This window comes from Balaenoptera acutorostrata, chromosome 10 (genome assembly GCF_949987535.1).
Source record: "Balaenoptera acutorostrata chromosome 10, mBalAcu1.1, whole genome shotgun sequence".
Classification (NCBI taxonomy): Eukaryota; Metazoa; Chordata; class Mammalia; order Artiodactyla; family Balaenopteridae; genus Balaenoptera; species Balaenoptera acutorostrata.
This window is the reverse complement of record NC_080073.1, coordinates 94,348,285-94,370,515: the sequence shown is the minus strand read 5'-3', so window position 1 is coordinate 94,370,515 and position 22,231 is coordinate 94,348,285. Positions and strand designations below refer to the sequence as shown.

The 22,231-nt window shown below is 41.0% G+C and overlaps 1 protein-coding gene across 6 annotated transcripts in view; it reads right to left on the bottom strand.

Moving 5' to 3' along the window:
• The window catches only part of ATXN1 (ataxin 1), a 399,864-nt gene that overhangs the window by 374,095 nt on the left and 3,538 nt on the right, over positions 1–22,231 (bottom strand). For all 6 annotated transcript variants that reach the window (XM_057554755.1, XM_057554756.1, XM_057554757.1 and 3 more), the window contains exon 2: positions 17,466–17,580. The gene's annotated coding sequence lies outside the window, so the exon portion shown is untranslated. The remainder of the gene's footprint in view (positions 1–17,465; positions 17,581–22,231) is intronic.

Here is a 22,231-nt window from a genome sequence, read left to right as displayed (position 1 = left end):
AGAAGGATGTGTAGGGTCTCTTAAACATCATGAATGACAAACTGCCCAAATGATCAAACTATTAAATTTTGAGTTTCATGAATGACAAAGTACCTCAATAATCAAACTATTAAGTTTTAAATTTCATAAATGACAAACTGCCTAAATAATCAAACTATCATCAACTTTAGTTGATCTTCATAGCTAAACTCAAGAATTAGCTGCTATATTAATAATGACATTTATTGAAGATATTCCTCCTTCCTTAATTTCAATTTATGTGAGCATGGTCAATCCACAGCTCTTAATTTCAGTATTTAATTCTATTATCACAGTATTAAGAGTATGCCTAGGGTCTAAGTGTCCGGAAGCATAAAGAAACTGGTGATTCTGAGAAATACGTATGTTTTGGAGCCAAAGGAAGAAAATTAAGACATTTCCTTTTTTTTTTTTTCCTCTTAATAATTCCTTAATCTCCCTTTGGTGTATTTATTGAGCATTAGTTGTTATTTAATACAGTGGCTCTCCTGGGAGAAAGAAAATCAACCAAAAACTAAGACTTTTCCAGGGATAAAGAGAGACAGTTGCAATAGAGAAATACCAGAGGGAAATAATCTTTATTTTATATAGCAATTAGAACTTTATAAATAGAAAATATACTTTTAAAGTCATAGCATAGGTTTAGAACTGGTCAAAACTGAACATATTTGATAAGTTACTGATTACTGGTGAAAACAAAGGAAAATCCAAATTGAAGGATGAAATTTCTCTCAAAATCAGTCACTTGCATGCCTGTACCTCTGTCATACAGTGTTTATGAGTTTGATATATATTCCAGGCATACGTCTCCTTCCGGAGAGCAGAAACTCCTAATCGTCCACATTCCAAACTGAAATAGATCCATCAACATTTCACCTAAGAACAGCTCCTAAAAGTTATTAGCAAAGGTTATTCATAGACAGAGAATCAAAAGACATAAAGATTTTCAAGTCAAAATGTAATGCTGTTTAAATTTCTGAAGCACGTGCTTAGAGAAAACTTTCACTAAACAGAAAAGCAAGAGCAAGACCATTCTCCCTTCACAGAAACCAGCAAATAAAGAATGTATGCACAGAACACCTGGATTTGCTTTCCTGTTTCTTTGCCAGTGACATATATATATATATAAGATTAGCTAACTGTCAAACAAACATTCAGAGCACTGAATGACATGCAGTCACACAGATACACTCTCACACAAAAGAGAGCAAGGCTTGATGCTATTTCAGTATCATGAAATATTTTCCTAACCATGCACAGATGGAAGTACAGACTTTTCTGCCAACCGCCTGGTTCAGAAACTTTGCTCTATTTTTAATTATTTGGTTCAGAGGACCCATTTGTGATTAACTTCTGTGTTGGATGGCAAAGCAAGTAAAGTTCCTGACCCACAGCAAAGAACACTGTGAGAAGCTTAATTATTTTTAAACAGCAAGTGTAATATTGTAAACCATGTGTAGAGACAACTAATTTGTCAAAGACCTGTTGATGGTTCCTGCAGTTTGAAGCTGTGGAGTGTATCAGTAAAACAAAAATCCAGGAGGTCTTAAGGAAGTGACACCAAAATGAAGTTCTTTTTTTTTCTTTCTCCTCTTTTTTTTTAAATTGAGGTATCACTGACATAAAACATTACATTAGTTTCAGGTGTACAACATCACGGTTCAAGATTTGTACACACTGTGAAATGATCACATTAAGTGTAGTTACCATCTCCTAATGACGTTCTTAATGACAAAGAAATGTTGGTCTTTGAGAAATAACAATGGAGTGAGAAATGGAGAGTAAAGAATTAATAGTGTCGCAAGGATTAATCTTATTAGCACTAAAAGTTTCACTTTTGACTGGGATCGGAGAATGGAATGCCAAAGCTTTACGCACAGGAAATAGACTCAGATGCAAGGAGAAGTTGGTCAGGAAACTCAAACCATAGAATTCAGAATCACACACTAGAATCGCTGAGCAAGATAAAATCCCAGAAGAGAAGTAGAAAGAGAAGCAGTGGTCTAGCAATAAGGCAGAAAAGAGAGTCAAGGTAAGAATGGAGCAGGTTGGAACTGTTTTATATTTTTAAGCTCTGTGTTACTTTTTAAAAGCTGTTTCCAAACAGAAAACAGTAAATTCAAGTAGCAAATTAGTATAAATACGGAAGGGAAATAAAATATAAGGCATCCTGTTAAGAACCTTGAAGGTAGTATAGGGCTGAAACCTAAAAGACATTTATTCCTAGAGAAGTTTTCTTTTGATCAATTTCCCTAAAATTTAAGTCTTTGATGTACCTGGAAAACCTCAGATTCTACTGAACCATAGGCCACAGAGAGCCAAAATGTTTCAGGAGTAATAGTTTGCAAATGAGTCCAAGATCAATGCCAGAACGATCTGGAAATTGAAAAAACTAAACAACAAGCACCTAATTTCTTCTTGAGAAGTGTAGAAATGGAGAATAACACAATACCCTTTGCAGGGGTATTCTGAAGTTCAGCTTCTTAAACCCCTATCACTGGCTACTAGCTTTTGGCTGGGTTGGTTGACACGGCAAGACCCTTAGAAGGACACAGACAGAGTTGTGGGCAATTATGAAAGTTCAATAATTGGAAGCAATTCAGGGAGCCATCATGTGGAGGAAAAAAAAGTGATCTGTTCCAGAAAGTCCAAAATAAAGTTGACTCCTATTATACATATTCATATTCTTCCTTCTCTACTATGCAAATCAGTGAAGTATATGCATGGGTATGTGTGTTGGCAAGAGACTAGAATATTTTTTAAAAAACAGAATTAGAAAAAAAGCACATCTACGACTGAATTACTGATAGTTGCAAACGGTTTCATAACACCAATGTAGTATGATTACTATGGGCCACAGGCCATGGCTTAGAAATGGTTTTATTTCATTTAGAAATGTTTCTATTTGCTATAACAATAGCCACTGTGCTGGGATGGGATTTGACCTGTGTCTTTGTCCATAAAACAATCCTATAAAATATGTAAACATGAATTCAATTTTCTTTAAGTCAAGAAAAACAAAACTATGGTTGTCAGAACAAGAACGGCTTTCTGTGGGATACTCTAGTTAAATGAAAGCTATTCAACCTGAATCAACTGCTGTATCCATTCTCCAATACACAGCAGATTTATATTTCACAAGGTTTTTGACACAGAACAAAATGTTACTGAAATACCTCTTCCATTCCTTTTGTCCTACATAACATTCCAGGGGCTGAACTCCCAACATGGGGCATATATTTGTCAGCTTCTGTTTGCACTGGTTCTATTCTAGTTTGTCTTTGTTGCAAATTTTCCGTGTTGACCCTTTCCTGGCAAAACATTAATATAGACTTTTGGTTGTGTTGCAACTTGCAATAAAAAAAAAAAAAAAAAAAAAAAAACTTACATTTTTATTTTGCACCATCTTTAAGCACCTGTAACTATTAAAAATAGGCCCTGCTGTTTACACCAATGATAGAACCTTTTTTATATACATCTGCTTATATAAACACTAGAAATCCAGGGAGAAAATTACTGCGATCCAACAATCCACACATTCCTACGCAAAACCAATCACTTGAGGATTTAAAAGCTAGATCTGTGGCGAGAGACAGGCTAGAACTAGCAGGAACAAGTCTGTACAAGATGAATTTATCCTCCACTGCCTCTCTGCTCCAGGTCATCCCAGGACTAGGCTTGTGGGCAAATGCCAAGATGGAAAGAATGGGTTGGTGCCTGTTTTCTAGCATATCTGTGTAAAAGACTCAACAAGAGCTTCAGAGCGAGCTGCTGCTCTGAAAGGGACAAAAGGTGTGTAGCTGCAACATGGTCCTGGCCATTGAATGCCTAAGCCTATAAGGCAGCTCAAACTCGGTCAGAAACGGATTTCAGACAATGGGGAGCTAAAACACTGGATCTCAGGGATGATGTCCAAGAAGTGGTCTCTGAAGCTGGGTGTCATCCTTTAGGGTGGCCCAGAATTAAATGGTGACGCATTATGCCTCCTGGCGAGTTCATATATACTTTGAACGGCACAGACACCAAGTCCCGTGGACTTCCACCGAAGATCTTGGGGCAAGGAGAGATGTCCACCAGCACTCTCTGTGACCTGTTAGAGAGAAACATTCTTAGCTACTCGGTCACCAAGCAAAACTCCCCAGCCAGGCTATAGCGCCTTGACTCCTAGGAAAAAGCTGTAAAGAGATTGCGGGGAGGAGGCCTACAAGAGAGATGGCCTTTGTCTGGTTTGCAGAATCACTGAGGAGGATTCCACATATAAAATCTAGCTTCTGTGAGTCTCAAAGAGAATCAGATTCCAAGTATTTCTGAAACCAACAGCACGGCTGTCAGCACCAATTACTTCTGCAAAGACAGAAAAGGCTTCATAACACTTACTATACATGCTTCTGGCATCAAGAGATGGATGGTGATTTTTACTAAAAGATTAACTGCTAGATGTCCTAGGACAGCAGATACCCATCATGAAAGCAACTCAGTGTCTCGCACTGGCTCTCTCCAGACCAGGAGGCATACATCTGATTCACGGGGGGCTGCGTGAGCTTCCTCTACCCTCTTCTGTAGCATCCAGCAGAAAGACAGGAGGGACCTACCAATATGCAAGTGACCTGACTGTAATGCCTTCCCACCCACATAGGAAAGAACTTCCCAGAGAAGATGGCATCAGTTTTCAAGATTCCATGGATGAGATCAATACAATTTCCTGATGTTTTTAACTTTGCTGACACTGATGCATTAAAGGAAATATATATAGCTCGAGAAGCTTAACTTTAAAGGTGTAGTGGCTGCAGAAGAAAAAACACTCTCTACCTATCCGTCAAGTTCAAGCTTAGGCACTACAAAAACTAACGTCAAAATTTATAAGAGGTAAGAGGGGATGGTGTACATTCAAGGGGCTGTACTCTTGTCTTTCTCCATCTTTCCAGCTCCATCTCAAAACTGCTCTATTAGGCCCCTTCGATGAAGCAAAGTTCTGTCTTTTCAGTCTACAGATTCAGAGACACAACTGCATAAGGCCTGGGGGATCTTGGCTTCACAAGGTGATGGAGAAAGCATGAACTTCATGCAAGTCGGAAGGCCCGGGTGACAGCACAAGCCATGTGTGTTTTAGCCCTGAAACCTAGCAAATCTGTCAACCTCTTAGGTTTTGTTTCCTCCTCTAGAAAAGGAAGAGGATATTCTCTGCTCTAGGGATCATTAGGACTGCCCAGGGCAACCAGTCATACAAGGCACTCTGACTCCTGTGATATGCTATTATCAGCTGAGATGGACCCATGACACACTAGCCACTGCACACGGTCCAGATGACTGTGGTCCTTAGGGCTATGTTTACTAAATCAGAGGCCCAGACTGCAAAACACCACCGAGAGAAAAGGGCAGTTGTGACTAGTCCTATAAGAGAAACAGGAAAACATAGGACTTTCATCCCAGTGAAGTCTCTGAAGACCCTGCACATTTAAAATGGAAGAGTTTAAAAAAATTTTTTTAAGGAAATCGTTTCCTGAGACTTCAGGGTAAAGAGTAAAAAGTGCAGCATTTAGAGAAAGAAACTCAGATTAGTCAGGTCACTGAATGTTCTCTGCACAGCAGAATAGCAAACAGCTAGTGTTTGTTCATTTTCATAGATTAATAACCCTCTCTCCAGGGCTTAAAGATGATATGAACTGTGACTTCCAGAGTTTTGTTTGGAGAAGGCTCAATACTCCTGGGTAAGACCCATGTTTCAAGGACACATGCAAAAATATTTTTTTTCATTTCACATTGCTTCTTACTCACATTGGCCTATTCTAATCTCTAGGATGACCAAAATGGATCTAAAGTTTGCTGGGAGGGGAAAAAAAAAAAGAAAGAAAGTAGTCTTCCCCCTTTTTTTGCATCTGTTTACACAGACTGTTAAAAGTCCTGTTCATTTGGATGACTCTGAGATGGAAAAAAATATATAACCCATTCCTTCTGAAGAGTAGAGAGCGGTACAAAGGGTTACAGAGGCTTCAGCAGAACAGGAAAAGCCAAAGTAAAACACCAAAATCTGGGCTTAGATGCTATCACTGTATTTCTTTCAAATGCAACAGAAAACAAGGTTTTATGGAAGAAGATTTCTAAATAAAAACTAGATAATCTTTTCTCCTGTCAACAAATAATAGACAACTTGTCTTATGGGCCTACAACCACTTACAAAAGGAACAAAACTGCTAATCTTATGAAAAGTGTCAGATCAGGCACCAGAGTCAGCAGCCAAAGGGAAACATTCTTTTCCCAGCTCCTTATAAAAAGCTTGTCTCCCCAAAAAAGCTACAACTTGGGGTCATACTTCTCAATGGTCTGGATTACAGCATGGAGCCTTGAAAAGGGGAAGAACAATCAAAACAAAATTCATCCAGAGTCCTTTCTGCCCCCATTTGGAACTTGCCAGAACAGAGCAAGGTAGAAAGGGCTTTGGGGCGCTGCAGTGGACGATGGGCCCAGGCCTCGGTTCTAATGTCAGACCCTCTTCCATACCTGTCAGAACCTCCATCAGAAGCATGCAGACCCTCACATCAGTGATCACCAATGGACACCCTCTCCCTGGAAAAGGTATTTTCACCCACCACCAACAGGGCAACTTCTAGACGAACTCACGTGCAAGAGACAGGAGGTTGTCCCCGCCAACTCAAAGGGGCAGGGAAACCACGGTCAGACCCCACCAGCCCCATTCCTCCTGGGTGGGGTCACGCAGAGGAGTGTTTCAGGGCTCCCTGTTCCATGGCGTGCTTTACCTCCACTTGACCAACCTTGCTTAAGACTCCAGAACTACTCTCTTCCAGATAAAATGATCTCCTTGGGAAAACTATCCCACCAAGAACTTTCACCTGAATCGGAGAGCAGGGTCACAAGAGCACGTAAGGGAGACTGATCAAAGCAGAGGACAGGTGTTAAGGAGGTGAACCTCAAATCCACTCATTCATCCCACAGGTTAGCGGTGTTTCTAAGAATCCTCTCACATCATTGAAATACAACAGGAATTTTTTCATTGCAAAGAAAGACAGTTTTAGACATTTTTTTCCTGTGTTGAAGCTCAATGATGATAGTGTTTGGTGTGGTTATAAGTGTAGTACTATAAAATTTAAATATCACTGAGCAAATCCAGCAATCTATTCCATATAGCTTTTGTTCCAGAAAATTCATCACTAGGCGTTTCTTTCTCCTGAGCAGAGCCCTCTTATAAATTTTGGCCACACCTTTATCACCCATTCTTTGATGCACAAAGGTATTCAACAGATGCCACAGCTTTTTCCACCACTGTGGTCCACTAGGCCCCAGGGCTGGCTCCAGACCACAATCCTGTAAGTCACCGTCTATATAAAGAGATGGAATTGCATCCAATCTGCATCATACAAACCCACATTGTAGGGGAAATGCTTACATTTATTGCAGCCCTACCTGATGCCAAACGCCAAGAATGGTTGTGGGGGGCGGTGGGAAACAGTCCTTGCTGTCCCTGCTGTCACTGAGCTGGGAAAAGAGGTGCAAAATGTTACAAACACCCCCCCCCTCCTGAGAAGAACAGCAGGGGGCTCTGGGAATCCCCGACAGGCAGCACATGACTAGTTCCTCGGCTGCCTGAGCAAAGGACTCTAAACCAAGATTCTAAGGATGCGGCAAAGTTAGCCACACAGACAGAGGTGGGTAGTTGGATGTCAAGGAAGGGGAACAGCACGAGTAAAAGCTGGAACATAATAAGAAAGGACAGGGCACTTCGAAGGAGGAAATGCTAAATGACTGAAGCAAAGAAGGGGCAACAGATGAGTGACAGTGCCGGGGAGATAAGCAAGGGACCCCAAAGCTGCTGGGCCAGGTTAAGGATTCAGAACTTCAATGAAAAACCAAGGAGGTGAAACAGAGATGCAGACAGATGTCTAAGAGTAAGAAATATTCATTTTGGCCTCAGAGAGGAAAACAGGTTGGACCAGAACAAGTGCCCATTGAGAAAGGCCACTGAGGAGGGACAGCACACCCTAAACCACTGCAACCCAGCGGGGCCACTGGTCCCAGTTCAGGCCTGGAGACCAGACTCCCCCAGAGCTCCATACCCGGGAAACTGCTCCCGCCCTCCTGCCCGCAGAGCTCTCTCCAGGGAAGAGCTACAGTAGCAAGGGAAGCCGGGCAGCAGTGGGCCCCTCAGTCTAACCTGCATGAAAATCAAACCCGCAAAGCTCACTCCTCAGCAGGTGGCCTGTTGGACTAAGTGAGCGGAAGGTGTGAAGAGCCCAACCCAGGATCCTCGAAGAAGGGTTCAACCTCGCCAAGCCTGGAACTCCTGACTGATCTCTCCAGGCCCACGTGAGGAAGACTGCCAGGCCTCCAGCACGGCCCCCACGGCAGGGCTCCCCGAGAGAAACGGGGGTCAGCGACACAGGGCGGAGAGCCCCAAAGGTGGGCAGAGGAGACAAGACATCTAGGAGACTGGCCCAGGATGGATCAAGGTCAAGGAGTGCGGAGCAGGTGGGAAGGAAAGTAGAAAGGGGCCCTCGGCAGTAGAAAAGCACTAGGGTTTCAACAGGGAGCGGTTCCCTGGTGTTCAACAGGGGAGCGGTGAGCAGTTGAGAATGAGAAGTATTCCAGCCAAGCCGAGCCGCTGGCCGGCCGGGTGCAGAATGTGAGCTGCAGTCATCTCCCTTCTTCCTTCCAGGCTGGCCCTGGGTATGATCACAGAAGAAAAGAGACATCATCGAAAATCTTGGACTTTCATACAACAAAAAGTCAGAGAATCCAAATAAAAAACAATCGGACTGGGGAAACAGCTGCAGTACATATGACTTTAAGAAAGATCAATTTCTAGAGCACACAAAGAGCTCACAGGCACAGATGAGAAATTATCAAGACTCCCGCTTGCTAATTGTATAAAAGAAAATCAGTAAGTAAACACAGATGGAAATGTTCTGCGACTGAGAGGGATCAAAGGAATGCAAATTTTAAAACCAAGAAGCCTATTAAATTAGCCAAAAAAGAATAAGTCCCACAATTAATCAGGTTGAAGCAAGACATAGTCATATATCATCAGTAACAATGTAAATGTTGTCTTTTAGAAAGCAGTTCAGAGCAAGGCCCCTCCATCTAGGAATAAGCCTTCTGATGTGATTGTATCCTAAGAAAATACTTAAGTGTACAAAGGTAATCACTGCAGTTTTATAATAGTAAACAATTAGAACCAACTCGAATGCCCACAAATAATACAAAACCTAAATTAAGAGAAAACAACTTGATGGTATATTATATAATCCTTGCAAAGGATAACTGTACAGTCTAGGTTGCAAATCAGAATGTTTATGCTAAATGGAAAAAGCAAAAGTGAAAATATATGTTAAATTGTCAAGAACTAAAACACAACACCTAATAGTGACTTATGGACTGGGATGGTGGAATCAAAGGGAACTTTTGCTTTCATTGGTTTTCTCTTACTGTAGTAAAGAATAGACAAAAGATGTTTAAAATGTAATATTTCTATCCATTGCACAGCAACTAACACCCTCTTCTGTGGAGCAGGTCGACCTTCAGTAGAACATCACACCCAGAACAGGGAAGGCAGTCCAGGCTCTCCCAAGTTTCAGTGGTCCGTCTGGAATTCAAACCTGCCCACAAAGGGCTGTGAAGGGCTCCTCCTACCCTGAGTACCCCCAAAGATACAACTCTTTCCTTAGTTCTTGTTTTTTTTTTCCCAGCCCTTAAATTCTATACTTTCCTCTCCTTTCTTTTCTTTAAATTATGTACTGAGATCCTACCACAGGCAATATACAGTGAATGCTCATTTGATCCTTCCAGCAATCCTGTAAGATAGACCTTGTCATCATCCCCATTTTACAGATGAGAAAACTGAGGATCACAGATTTAAGAAATGTGGCCTGGGACACAACTAAGGAGCCAGGGCCAGAATTCAAATTTTAACCTCCCTGTCTTCAAAGCCCTCACTTTTAACACCCCTATTGCCTCCTCCCTTCCTCTCTGCCTATGAAACAAACAAAACAACAAAACGAAACACGCTTAAATGTCACCTCTTCTATTTGCACTGGCTGCCGAAAAACACTACTCAATGAGTCAAGAGACATCAGTATGAACGGTTTACAAAGGAACCAAAAGGACAAAGTAATGCTATGCACACCAACTGGGAAAGTTGATGCGGAAGAAAAAAGGAATTACCTCGAGCCTCAAATCTGCACCTGCAGGTAAAACCAAACGACATCCAAAGGATTTCTACTTGTAAATTAAAAGCAGAATGTGACCCTCGATGCTACTGCAAAGAGCAGAGCTTCTGCACTCTCCTTACAAAAAATTATTCCATAATTAGCAGAAAGATTCCTTCCAGTGATAACACAGCCACTCCAGAAATGGATGTTGTTTGGGGCATGGTAGCAAGAAGAGGAAAAAGGAGCCGAGGAAGCAGTAAGGTACGGAACTAATAGAGATGGGGTGATAAATGATTTTAGGCACCCCTGATGACTTACTTTATAAATAATGACACAATAATAGCTGAAAATGTAAATTCTAATTAAATACAAAACCGAACAAAGTCAAACAACAGCAAATGATGTTTGACAGAGCAAAGGTCTCTGGGGGAGGGTGGGGGGAACCGAGAGGAAGAATTACAATAAAATCTATTCACGGAACTGTGCCGTGTTAGAGATAGAAGAGGTCCGAGTGATCACTTCTTTCACCCGCTTTCTTTCCTGTAAATGGAGAAACTGAGGCCCAGCAAGGTAGAGCGGGTGGTCCACCTCACCTTGCAGCAAGGCAGTTAAAAGAAACTCGGTCTCCCCAAAGCCCGCCCAACAGCTTTCTACCACACCCCACTCACGCTGTGGTGTCCTGGAAAGCTACTCCATTTGAAATCTTATTTTGAAAAAAAGGATTAAACATTCTATGAATATTAAATTCCTTTTTAATAATTTTCGAATGCACAGGGGCACACTGAAAAAAAGAAGCCTGGTTTTGATTTCTTTTGGAAAATTGCACACCGCTCAGCGTTTAACCTCGTATTGAGTGAAATATTAACAGGCCATATAATGGTTTCAGTGTTCCTTCAGTAAAGCTAAACAGAATTCGAAAAACATATCCCCCAGGCCTACAGTGGAGTTTCTGGAGCACACATTAAACTCAACGCTCCGCTCAACAAGCCCGTCACTGTTAAGTAACTCATCAGAAAATAAAGAGGGAATTACCAAAGGGGAATTGCCAAGCAATTAGTTCTCTGAAGCAGATGACATACAACTGCTGCAAGGGAGGAGCTTCCCCGTTAGTCATATGTCAGAGTCAGAGCCTCCTAATCTGTAAATAAAATGCATCACGTATGATCACAGCTCGGATGAAGGCTGGGGCTGCCATCCACGTGTGCACAGAGGGTAAATCCCAAATCCTCCTGTTCTGTGTGTCTATAAAGCAAGACTTGCCTCTGAAGACATTTTTTTAAAAAACATCCTTGGTAATTTTCTTTCTTTTATGGAAGTATAATTGACCTACAACACTCTGTTAGCTCCAAGGGCACAACAGAGTGATTTGATGGTTCTACACGTTACAAAATGATCATCACTTACACTCTTCAACTGTAAGAAAGAAACTCTTAGTTCTCCCTGGGCAGCCTAAGAGAAAAGTGATCTTTCTTCTCTATCCTTTTGACATGAGTTGGTCAAGACTCATCACTGGTCCAGTGAAGGTGAGAAAATGAGCCTGGGAGGGGCAGGGACCAGAGGTGAAGGGACAGGAGGGGCAGAAGTGGGGGGGGGGAAGGAGGGGAGGGGATACAAGCTCTGAGCTTCCCGATGGCCTCCCTGACTTAAGTGTGACCTCCTTTCACCCTATGTTTTGTTCTTTGAGTTGGATTGGGTGCCACCCACCATCTATCAAACTGCAGAGAGAAATAGTTCCTATCTGCCAAACCTTGCAAACTGAGCACTGACCCAGTAAAACGCTTTCAAGAGTCAAAAGTTCATCACCTCGCTTTCAAGAGTCAAAAGTTCATCACTGGACACCAAACATTTGGAGCCCAACTTAAGCCAATCCCCTGAAACACAGATAAGCATATGCCATGGTCATCATTTTCTTCAATTAATAATTATTGAAAGTACGTAGGAATCTCAGGGAGGAGGACAAAGAGTGAAAGAAAGGGAAACAACACAGCAAAGACAGCCTGTATGTGACCCTGAACAGACAGGCACGCCTGGAAAAGGAGGGCTCATCGTCCATGAACCTTCTCTGATCCTGACCTCTGAGAGCTGGCCGCACCTCTGCTGTGGGTCCTTAAATACTACTCCTGGGCACACCTTGCCTTACAGAAGGAGCTGAGGGCTTGAGAGACAATGCATGGCAGCAGTTAAGAATACAGACTGGGGGATTCCCTGATGGCACAGTGGTTAAGAATCCGCATGTCAATGCAGGGGACACGGGTTCGAGCCTTGGTCCGGGAAGATCCCACATGCCGCAGAGTAACTAAGCCTGCGAGCCACAACTACTGAAGCCGGTGCACCTACAGCCCATGCTCCGCAACAAGAGAAGCCACCACAATGAGAAGCCCGCGCACCGCAACGAAGAGTAGCCCCCGCTCGCCGCAACTAGAGAAAGCCCACGCGCAGCAATGAAGAGCCAACGCAGCCAAAAATAAATAAATAAAATTTTTTAAAAGGCGGGGGGCTTCCCTGGTGGCGCAGTGGTTAAGAATCCGCCTGCCAATGCCGGGAACACGGCTTTGAGCCCTGGTCCAGGAAGATTCCACGTGCCATGGAGCAACTAAGCCCGTGTGCCACAACTACTGAAGTCCGCGTGCCACAACTACTGAGCCCACGTGCCACAACTACTGAAGCCTGCACGCCTAGAGCCCATGCTCCACAACAAGAGAAGCCACCACAATGAGAAGCCCGCGCACCACAACGAAGAGTAGCCCCCGCTCGCCACAACTAGAGAAAGCCCGCGCGCAGCAACGAAGACCCAATGCAGCCAAAAATAAAAAATAAATAAATTAAAAAAAAAAAAAAAGAATACAGGCTGGGGTCCCAGCATGACTCTACCACTTAACAGCTGAGCAGTCTTGGGCAAGTGATTTAACCTCTCTGTGCTTCAGTTTCCTCACCTGTGAAATGCAGATAATAGCAGTGCCTACCCCAAAGGATTGCAGTGAGGATTAAAAGAGTTAATACACAGAAAGTGTGGACTATTGATCATCTGATCATCTCCATATTTCCTTTAGGGTCTTGCTGGCATAATGCCTCTCACATATTATATGCTCATTGAATCTTCGCAGACAGCATGGTCTGCCCCCTGGAGTTGTTGAGTTGTTTTCTCCATTCCTGTCACTCCTGTCCTAACCTTCTTGTCTTTTATGAAAGGTAGGTAAGTCACAGCCTCATTCTGGGCCATTTAGGGGACTACAGACAGCCCATCGAAATAACTCAGGTTAAAAAAAATCTTAAATAATTCTCAAATATTCCTTCATTATATTAAGACTGACTCCCCAATAATAGCAATATAACCAGATAATGTCCCGCTTTCTCCTTCACTTTGAGCTATGCAGTCTTTCTCCCCAGAGCCAAGGCTCACTAACTCTACATTTTCTATAAAGTATAAATGAAAAGCCAAATTGTCCAGAAAGCTGTGACTAGTAGCTGGAAATATATATATATGTATATATATACACACACATATACACACAAACACACACACACTCAAATAACATTTAGGAGTCCACACTAAAGTTATGAAACACGCCCATATTAATGTGATTTATCAAAGTACAATAAATGAATTGCCACAAATGAACAATTGCTCCAGAGTCAAGTAGGTGGCACAATGTGATTTACGCATATCACATGAGATAAATAAATCCACGGTGGAAAAGATCAAAGGCAAAGCTGGAATCGTTGTCAGTGTGTCCAGGGCTTCACTGAAAATCTTCTTAATAAAACTGTTTAGAGGAAAATAGAGGGATCATTTGTTTAAATGAAAAGAGATACTGCATGTGCTGAATTTCAAAAGCAGCATTCATTTTCATACACAGACGTTAGATCTGGCTAAAATTAGCTCAAGTTTCTATTTTTTTTAAAGGTCTTAAAGAATAAAGGTTTCAATAAGATTTCATTGAGCTAAAGCTCAGCCCTGAGTTGCCAAGGTGCCTGAGTGTCTAGGGAAGACGCCCCCCCCAACATTACCCACCCCGTGCATCATCCCAATTTCTCCATCCTCCCTCCCTTCACCCCAGGTCTTAAACAGGAAACATACAAAGGCTGTGCCACGGCAATGCTCCATTTCTGCTGCCTCCACTGTCTCTTACTTCCCTCTACATATTCCACTCTGGCTGACGTCATCACTGAAATATACTCATCCCGCCTGCCTGTCAAACTTCCTGCCAGGCACAAGAACCCAAAGCCCAATCTCGAAGATCACTTTCATGCCAACGGCTCCTCCAAATTTATCTCCAGACCAGATCTCTCAGTAATCTTATTCCCACACTCTACTGTCTGCCGGACTCCAGCAACTCAGATGTCCACCAGCACCTGGGCTTCTGCCACGATGGCCTCATCAATTACATACCATGCACTTGCTTGTTATGGCCCTCGCACTGAAACAGTCATCCTCACACTCTATCCATCTCTTCCCACAGAAATGCTAACCAGTCTTCAGAGTTCAACTCAAATTGTCCCTCCTCCTCCAAGTCTTTCCCCATCATCCTACTCAGCATCATTCTCCTGAATTCCTTCTGTGTTAGAACCTGCCCCGGTAAGTACAACCCACCCCATTCTGCTTTGTATTAGCTATTTCAGAGAATTTCTTCTTCCCCCTACTTGACCACGAAGAATATAACCTCCTCCTAGTAGCTCTTACTCACTCTGTGCAGTAGTAAAAAAAAAAAAAAAACACAGTGAATAAATGAATGAATCATTTCTTTACATAGACCGTGCCTGTAAATGAGGTAGGTCATAAACTGCTATAGCTGTATTGTATTAATAAAATAGCTAGAACCAGAAATAACTGTAATCTAGGTTTTATTTTTCTTAAAAAAGAAAAAACCTTAATGAGTATAACAGAGTACAACATGAATGATACTGTTTCCTTGCTTACATTTAGCCATCAATTGTGAGGACTGTAACGAGGCCATTATTTATGCAAAACATTTAGCTAATGCTTATAAGCTTCCTTTAAATGCGATCCTAGGAAATGTCAGCTGCTTAAAACTCAAGGTGACTCTGCACTGCTTTGTCAGTAATATGAGTATTCCTATGACACTTAATATACTGTACTATGTACTATAAAAACCTGGATCTCTTCTCAATAAGCTACACATACTGACCAAGAGATAGGACTGTTTGCTGCCCGTTTTTTTCACAATAAATTCTTGAGACATTCCTGTTTTAACACATGATTCTCTTTAAACACCACAGGTTAAAAAAAATTGCATATGTGTTAACCACATATGCAATTAAGCCACTTCCCCCAAAACTTCAAGGTGAGGATTTTCTGCCTAAAATGGATAATACCCCTAAGAGAGAAATTAGCAATAAGACATCGCACCCCTTTCAACGGAGCTGACACTTGTAGGCCTTATGAGACTTAACTCTGCACAGAATTCTAGAGTTGTTCTATCTCCTTTGAAAGACGCTTTCCCCAACCCACAGCCCATAAAATGTAAAGTACTCAGTTCCATATTTCACAAGGATAGAATGTGTATGATAACTTCCTCTCTCCCCTGCCTTGCCCCCCAGTAGGACTTTACTGACCCCCCTTTCTGAGGCACAGTACTTCCGGCATTCAGGTATGTGTGTGTTTTTACTCAGACCACAAGTGACGTCACTTATGCCTGCAACTCAGCAGTTCATCCTACAGTATAAAAACAATACATAGGCAACCTGCATCAGGAATCAAGGTAGACTAACACAAAGTTCAGAAAAATAAATAAAAGGCCCGTTGGCTTTGCAGGGCTGCAAATATCTACAATGTTGGTCCAAAGACCAAGGTACAGGGATATTTACTTATTCCGAGTCATGTATGGTTGAGAAGCAACCATAACCAAATAAGAACATTACAATCACCCTGTCAAGACAAGTCACAGGTTCACAGTGACAGCACAGGTTCATGGATCATAAACCATATACCAGGTACTATTCTGCTCAGTGTACAAATATTACGTCATTCCATCCTCACAGCAGCCCTAGAGAAACGTCTAATATTATCTCCATCTTACACAGAAGAAACTGAGGAATAGGAAGGTTACAGGGCTGCCCAAGTTCACAGTGGCAGCTCTAGATTTTAAATTCAGACAGGCTGGTTCCAGAGCCCTGCGCTCTTATCTCAAATACCATGGAATTTATATGGAAGTTAAAAACTGGATCTTAGAAGCCCGGGGTTGGCGGGGGGCGGTTCTTTATTTAAAGAAATCTACTGGATCAGTTTCAAAATGAACATTTTGATAAAGCAAGTATTCACCTCTTAAACATCAGCTGAAAATCCAGAGTTTTGTATGTGAGGTTTGGTAAAAGTGGACTGTGCATCTCACCAAGGAAGGAAATCCAAAATGACTCAGGAAGAGCTGCCCAGAGACCACCTGATCCAGCCTTTGCCAAAGCTGTGGAACATCAGTATGACTCCAAGAGACCATTAAGGTTCATTTTGATTCAGTAGATCTAGGGTGGAGCCCCTATTCTATTTTTTTTTAACCTCTCCCGGTGATTCTGGTGCCCAGCCAGGCTCGGGAACCTCTGAACTAGTCTATTTCCACAGCTTGGAGCAGGACTACTCCCAAGGCAAACAGAGAGAAGGGATCTATTTCACAATCTCCTCCGGTTGCGAATACCAGTGTTCCCAAGCCCTTATTGCCCCAACTTCTAACTAACTTCCATGGTCTCCTGATTTCATGTAGGCACTCTCCTCTTGTCTTCCCTTTAACAGAGAACCATGAGTCATCAACCCTGCATCCACCCTGGGTCTGCATGACTCTCCAGATGAGAAAAATTTACTGTACATGAAGAAATCAGGAAGTTGTAAAATCCAAACAGACACAGAGAAATTCGAGATCCAACAAATACAGGTTGCTACCGAACAAACGATCCCGTCTCCCTACACAAGGGTCATACCACCACAATAACCTAAAACGTGACTTAAGATAACCATTTGGTAGCAAAACATTCTCACCAGCTTGATGTACAGGTGACAATTAAAATGATCAGGTTCCAGCCCAACACACACGATAATCGACCATCCACAAAGTCAGAGGTAGACTACTTCATAAACCAAATAAATCAAAAAGAGAAATACTCTAATCCGAGCTTTAAAGAAACCTCTCTTGGCGATTTCTCAATTTCCCACACAATACAGTTTGCAAAGAACAATTATCTTAAACAGTCTACAAAGTGCTAAAGTACGGCTAGTAGGCGATTTTCCCAGGTCAGACTTTATCCTCAGATGGAAACTAGAGAGCATCGCAAAACTCTCACCTGATGGGTGACGCGCTTTCCTGCAGTGGCTGTGGAGGACGAGCCTGCTGTCCGAAGATGACAGACAAATCTGCAGCTTGAATGGACCACCCTGGTGATCTGCTGCACGATCCTCCTGCAATGGTCCAGGGGGTGCAAAAGAAGAAATCCAAAATGAGAAACAGAACGAATGGCTTTAAAACATAATTCCACCTGAAAGTGCCCATGCACTGAAATCTAAACTTTAAGAACATCAAATTTTGCATTGTTTTATGAGAATTACACAGCTACCACCAGCCAGCTCAAAAGGCAGGTCTGGTTTTATTCAACAGGGCTCAGAGGGAGGCCAACACACAGAAAGGTCATCCCTTCAATCAAATTAAGAGCTTGGTCTCCCCATTTGAGACAGCTACTGTCATTCTTTTCTCTAATGATTCTAGCCAATTTCCTCATAAACACATGCTGGTAATCACAGGACTATCAGGTGAAAATGGGCATGGACTGAATAGTAATTGAGCCAGAGTCTAACTTTCACGAGGCGTATCTTACTATCAACATGCAACTTTGAGGCACAATCATGAAACAGAGCAGTTATTAGCATACCAGTCTAATGGGATAGAAGAAAGAATCAAATGCAGAAAAAAAAAATTTTAAGTATGCATATACTCACTAGACTTTTTTTTCCACTAAACTTTAAATGATTTAATTACTGAATGTATGTCTACTTGATTTTTATTCTGCCACAGTATCTTGAGCATGTTTAAGTAAAAATTACCCACTGTATGATGAATGAGTGAATGCGTGAATGGATGAATGAAAGAGAGAATGAATGAATCTTCCATATACCTTTCCATCAGGGAGCTTGGTGCTTGTAGTAGGTTTTGTGAGGTAAAGACCTATGCATAGAAATGGAAGAAGTTGAGGGCTCGATCTGCTAACATAGTTTCCAGCACTATCTATTTAAATCATGTTTTTAAATACTGGTAGTTCCCAACTCTCCACATTAAATAAAATCAGTAGCACAGTTATTATAAACTAATCCCCAAACTAGTCATTGCTGGACTGATTTTTTTCAGCCTTTGATTCCTGGAGCTGATCTGCATATTTGTTTAGGCTGGTTTTAAATTTAGTTTGGGTTTCCTAAGCCCACGCCAGGTAACAGTAGGAAGGAGAAGGCCCAGGATTATATTGGGTGTCAGAAAAAAAACTATTCTGGAGCTATGAATATGATCTCCAATGTGAATAATCTGTAAACAGGTAGGTGAGCCAATTATCCTTGGGTACATGGCAACAGATCTCATGATTATTTTCATCCATACACACTCACTATTTTTAAGAGCACAGCCCAGCTGGAAAGGAAAATAATTTCGACTGCTTTCCAACACTTTGCAAAGTAATGAATAATAGCCAAAGTATTCTTACTTCTAGCTAATCCATTCACCAAGTATTTATTTAAGCATCTACTGCATGCCTGGGACTGATATGCAGAAGAAGGAAGTTTTCTAGGCCTTGATTTCCCCACATGTAATCAGTAAGTGCAGACAGAGAAAGAAGCAAGCTGTTCTAGACTATAACGTCTCTGAAGTCCTTGGAAGACACTGTCCTTCACTAAGAAGCTTGTTGAGTTACAAATATAAATAGTGGCCAAGTTAAATAGAAGCTCACAATATTCTATTTATTCTTACACAGTACTTGTTTTAAGGGCCCGGGACGGGGTAGTAATCTTGATTTTATCTAGTAACATCTCAAATGAAGCATCAAAATACTTGATCATCATTTTCAAACAAGGTGCAGGTACCGGGGATTTGCAAAGTGCTTGCTTTATGAGCTAACAGTTGAGAGTGTTGGCTTGTGTATTGATGTATGTGCACACCATCCTATTTACCCATCACGTGGCAGATAAGCTTTTATAGAGTCCAAATTACAGTCTCCTTCTATTCTGCTGAAGTGCAGAGAACAGTCAAACATGATGCAAATGCTGTAAAATATTAATTTACTCTCACGTTGGTATGCCTACTTATTTCAAAAGCATTTGTGTTGCTACACCAGTTAGACTAACTCAAAGAGTTAACATAACTTGCTGTGTTCCACTGGAGGGAAGAAACACAAGGGTAAAGCAAGGCAGAGTGGACTCTGTATTGCAAAAACATACAAACAACATACCAGAAAATAGCCTATAGACTGTTTTATGTATCTGCTAAAAATGGAACCCTTAATATTTAAAAAGCACAGCAGGGCAACATAACACAATACTATTAATAGTGGAAGACAGAAAGATGGCCTAAGTAAAACTGATGTGACAGTCAGTAAAGAGGTGATAATATATAAATAATATGGATACAGGATATAATATAAATACTTCGGGGAGAGTAGGCCAAAGCTAAGGGTGCAATAAAAGAAAATTTGCCATACGCGGTGACAGAAAAAATACATTTTCTTTGAATGTTAGAAGCATAAATGTTTACAGGTTAGCAGCTATGACAATGATCACTAAAAACTTCTGCTAAATAACTCATTCAAAACGTGTCCATTAAAGAGCACCTAAATAGAAAAAAAGGAGTTCCTCTTAGCCTGAATCCAAACACCATCATCAGGGGAACCTCTGCCCCACGAAAGCCTCAAACTGTGATTACACTACAATGAATTTTCTGAAAAGTAATTTTCAGGTTTAGGATACAATTTTTGCTTACGTTATTGCCATTACCATTGCATTTTCATTACTCCACAAATGGGATGCATTAAAAGCTATAAAAAAAAATCAATGAATCAGTTCTGCTCACATCAAATATGTCAGAGAATATAATGCTTGTTGCTTTTTTGTCTTTAATAGTTCTAAAATGTGTTTTAGTACATTTGAAATGGTAGTAGGTAGTACACATATTTATAGTACATTGGCCTGAAAACTTCAGATTTATAAGGATTATAAAACATATTACTACACTGATAAAGACAAAGATACATAAATTATGAAACAGGAAAGAGATTTCTGAAAACTATTTCCACCAATAAAGATTAGTTACCTAAACCTTTTTATTACTCCTGCAATTTTAAGTATTTACATATTTTTAAAACCTTGATCCAATTACAACTCTTTCGGCCAACATCTGAAAATATTCTCCAACACTAGCATGGCATATACTCATTATTATACCACCTCTTAAATTCTGAATGCGTATTTTATTAAACTGAATTGAATGAAACTAAAATTTGAACAGCATAATTGAGGACTACAAAATTCTTTAAAAAGGGGCAGTCCTGTGTGGAACGCCCTAGAACAGAAATTATTATCTCTACTGGGATTTCTTTGATTTCTTATTTTCAATGCTTTTCACAAAATAAGGAGAGCCTGCTTCTGATAAGCTTGGAAGTATGAGCAGAACTAAATCTGTTGTTTGAAGCAGTTAAGCTGCACATATCAAAAGATATAAAGCAATGGAAATCAAATCATGTCTCCCCTATAAAAATAATATTCTGCCTTGCTGTACTGTCATCTTACGCAAGTATTTAAGCTTTTCATAGTCTAAACTATGTGTTACTTGCAGACAACTATAAATGAAAGAATTAACATTCACTCCTACCTTCACTAAATTTCAGGCTTTTAGTAAAAACATGTTTATTGACTAACTTCTTATAGGAAACAAAATGAGCCAGTGTTACCATGCGTTAGTCATCAAAAACTGTCATTCAAGGTAAGTGCAAACAGAAAATCCACTTGACATTTCAGAATGGAAAAAAAATAAAGGCACATTTATACAAAAGGAATGTGAATCAAACTCTGTAATGACAACAAAACCAGGAGTCACAGAAACATGCTTATTGATATTTTAATAATCTCTTAAGGCTGGCCTTTCCCGGGACTCCCAGACAACTGAGTTAGGTCTGTTGAAACGTAAGGCCAGTTACAGACATTTCATGTATAATTTGATGACTAAAGAGTTGTCCTTGAATTCTTCTCCAAGAGTATAGGGCAATTCAGAGGCCAGAAAGCCTAGATATAATATTTCTAATAAAGTATCACTTCTGTTTACCAAACCCTCTTCAAACGAAATCCAGAAGGGAAAATATTGACTTTCACAGTTCCCAATCAAGCACATTTTTCATACTTATTTTAGGATGAATTTATTTGTACACTGAAAAATACATGTTCACGTTTGGCTGCAAGTGAAGCGATTTTCTGTACATTGTAAAAGGTAATCCAGGACCTCCAAGGTGTTGTGTAAAACTTAAACTTCTGCGCTTTATTTTATATCCTTGCCTCCCCCATCTATTTACCTCCTAGAAATAATGGCCAGTTTTAAACACAGCAACGCTTGATCTGAGCAGGTCACAATCACGTTACCAACTGCATAAACTCACAGAATGGTAGAAATTCATAAACCCCCTGTGAGGAGCACTGAGTAGCCCTCTCAATCTTAGCCCCAGAGGAAAAAAAAAGGATTTACCAATTTAGCTATGGGGCTGTAAAACTGTAAACTGACTGGCAGGGTCACAATGACATCAAGACGTCATTATTCTCAATTATTTTTTCTTTCAAATATCAGAGTTATTAAAATACTCTCCCTTATTTGGATTGCCTGAGCAACACAGAGCTTCAGCAACCAAAGCTACTTTTCTTTCCTTTTTTGTTTCCGAACAGTGTTATTTTTCTTTGCTCAGCAGGCTTAATAAGGTGGTCCCCTAATGCAAACAGCAGAATGCTGCTCTCTAAATTATTAAATGCCCATGAAATTACATTCCCAAATAGAGTACAAGTTATTGTGCAAAAGCACCATACATTTCTACCAGCT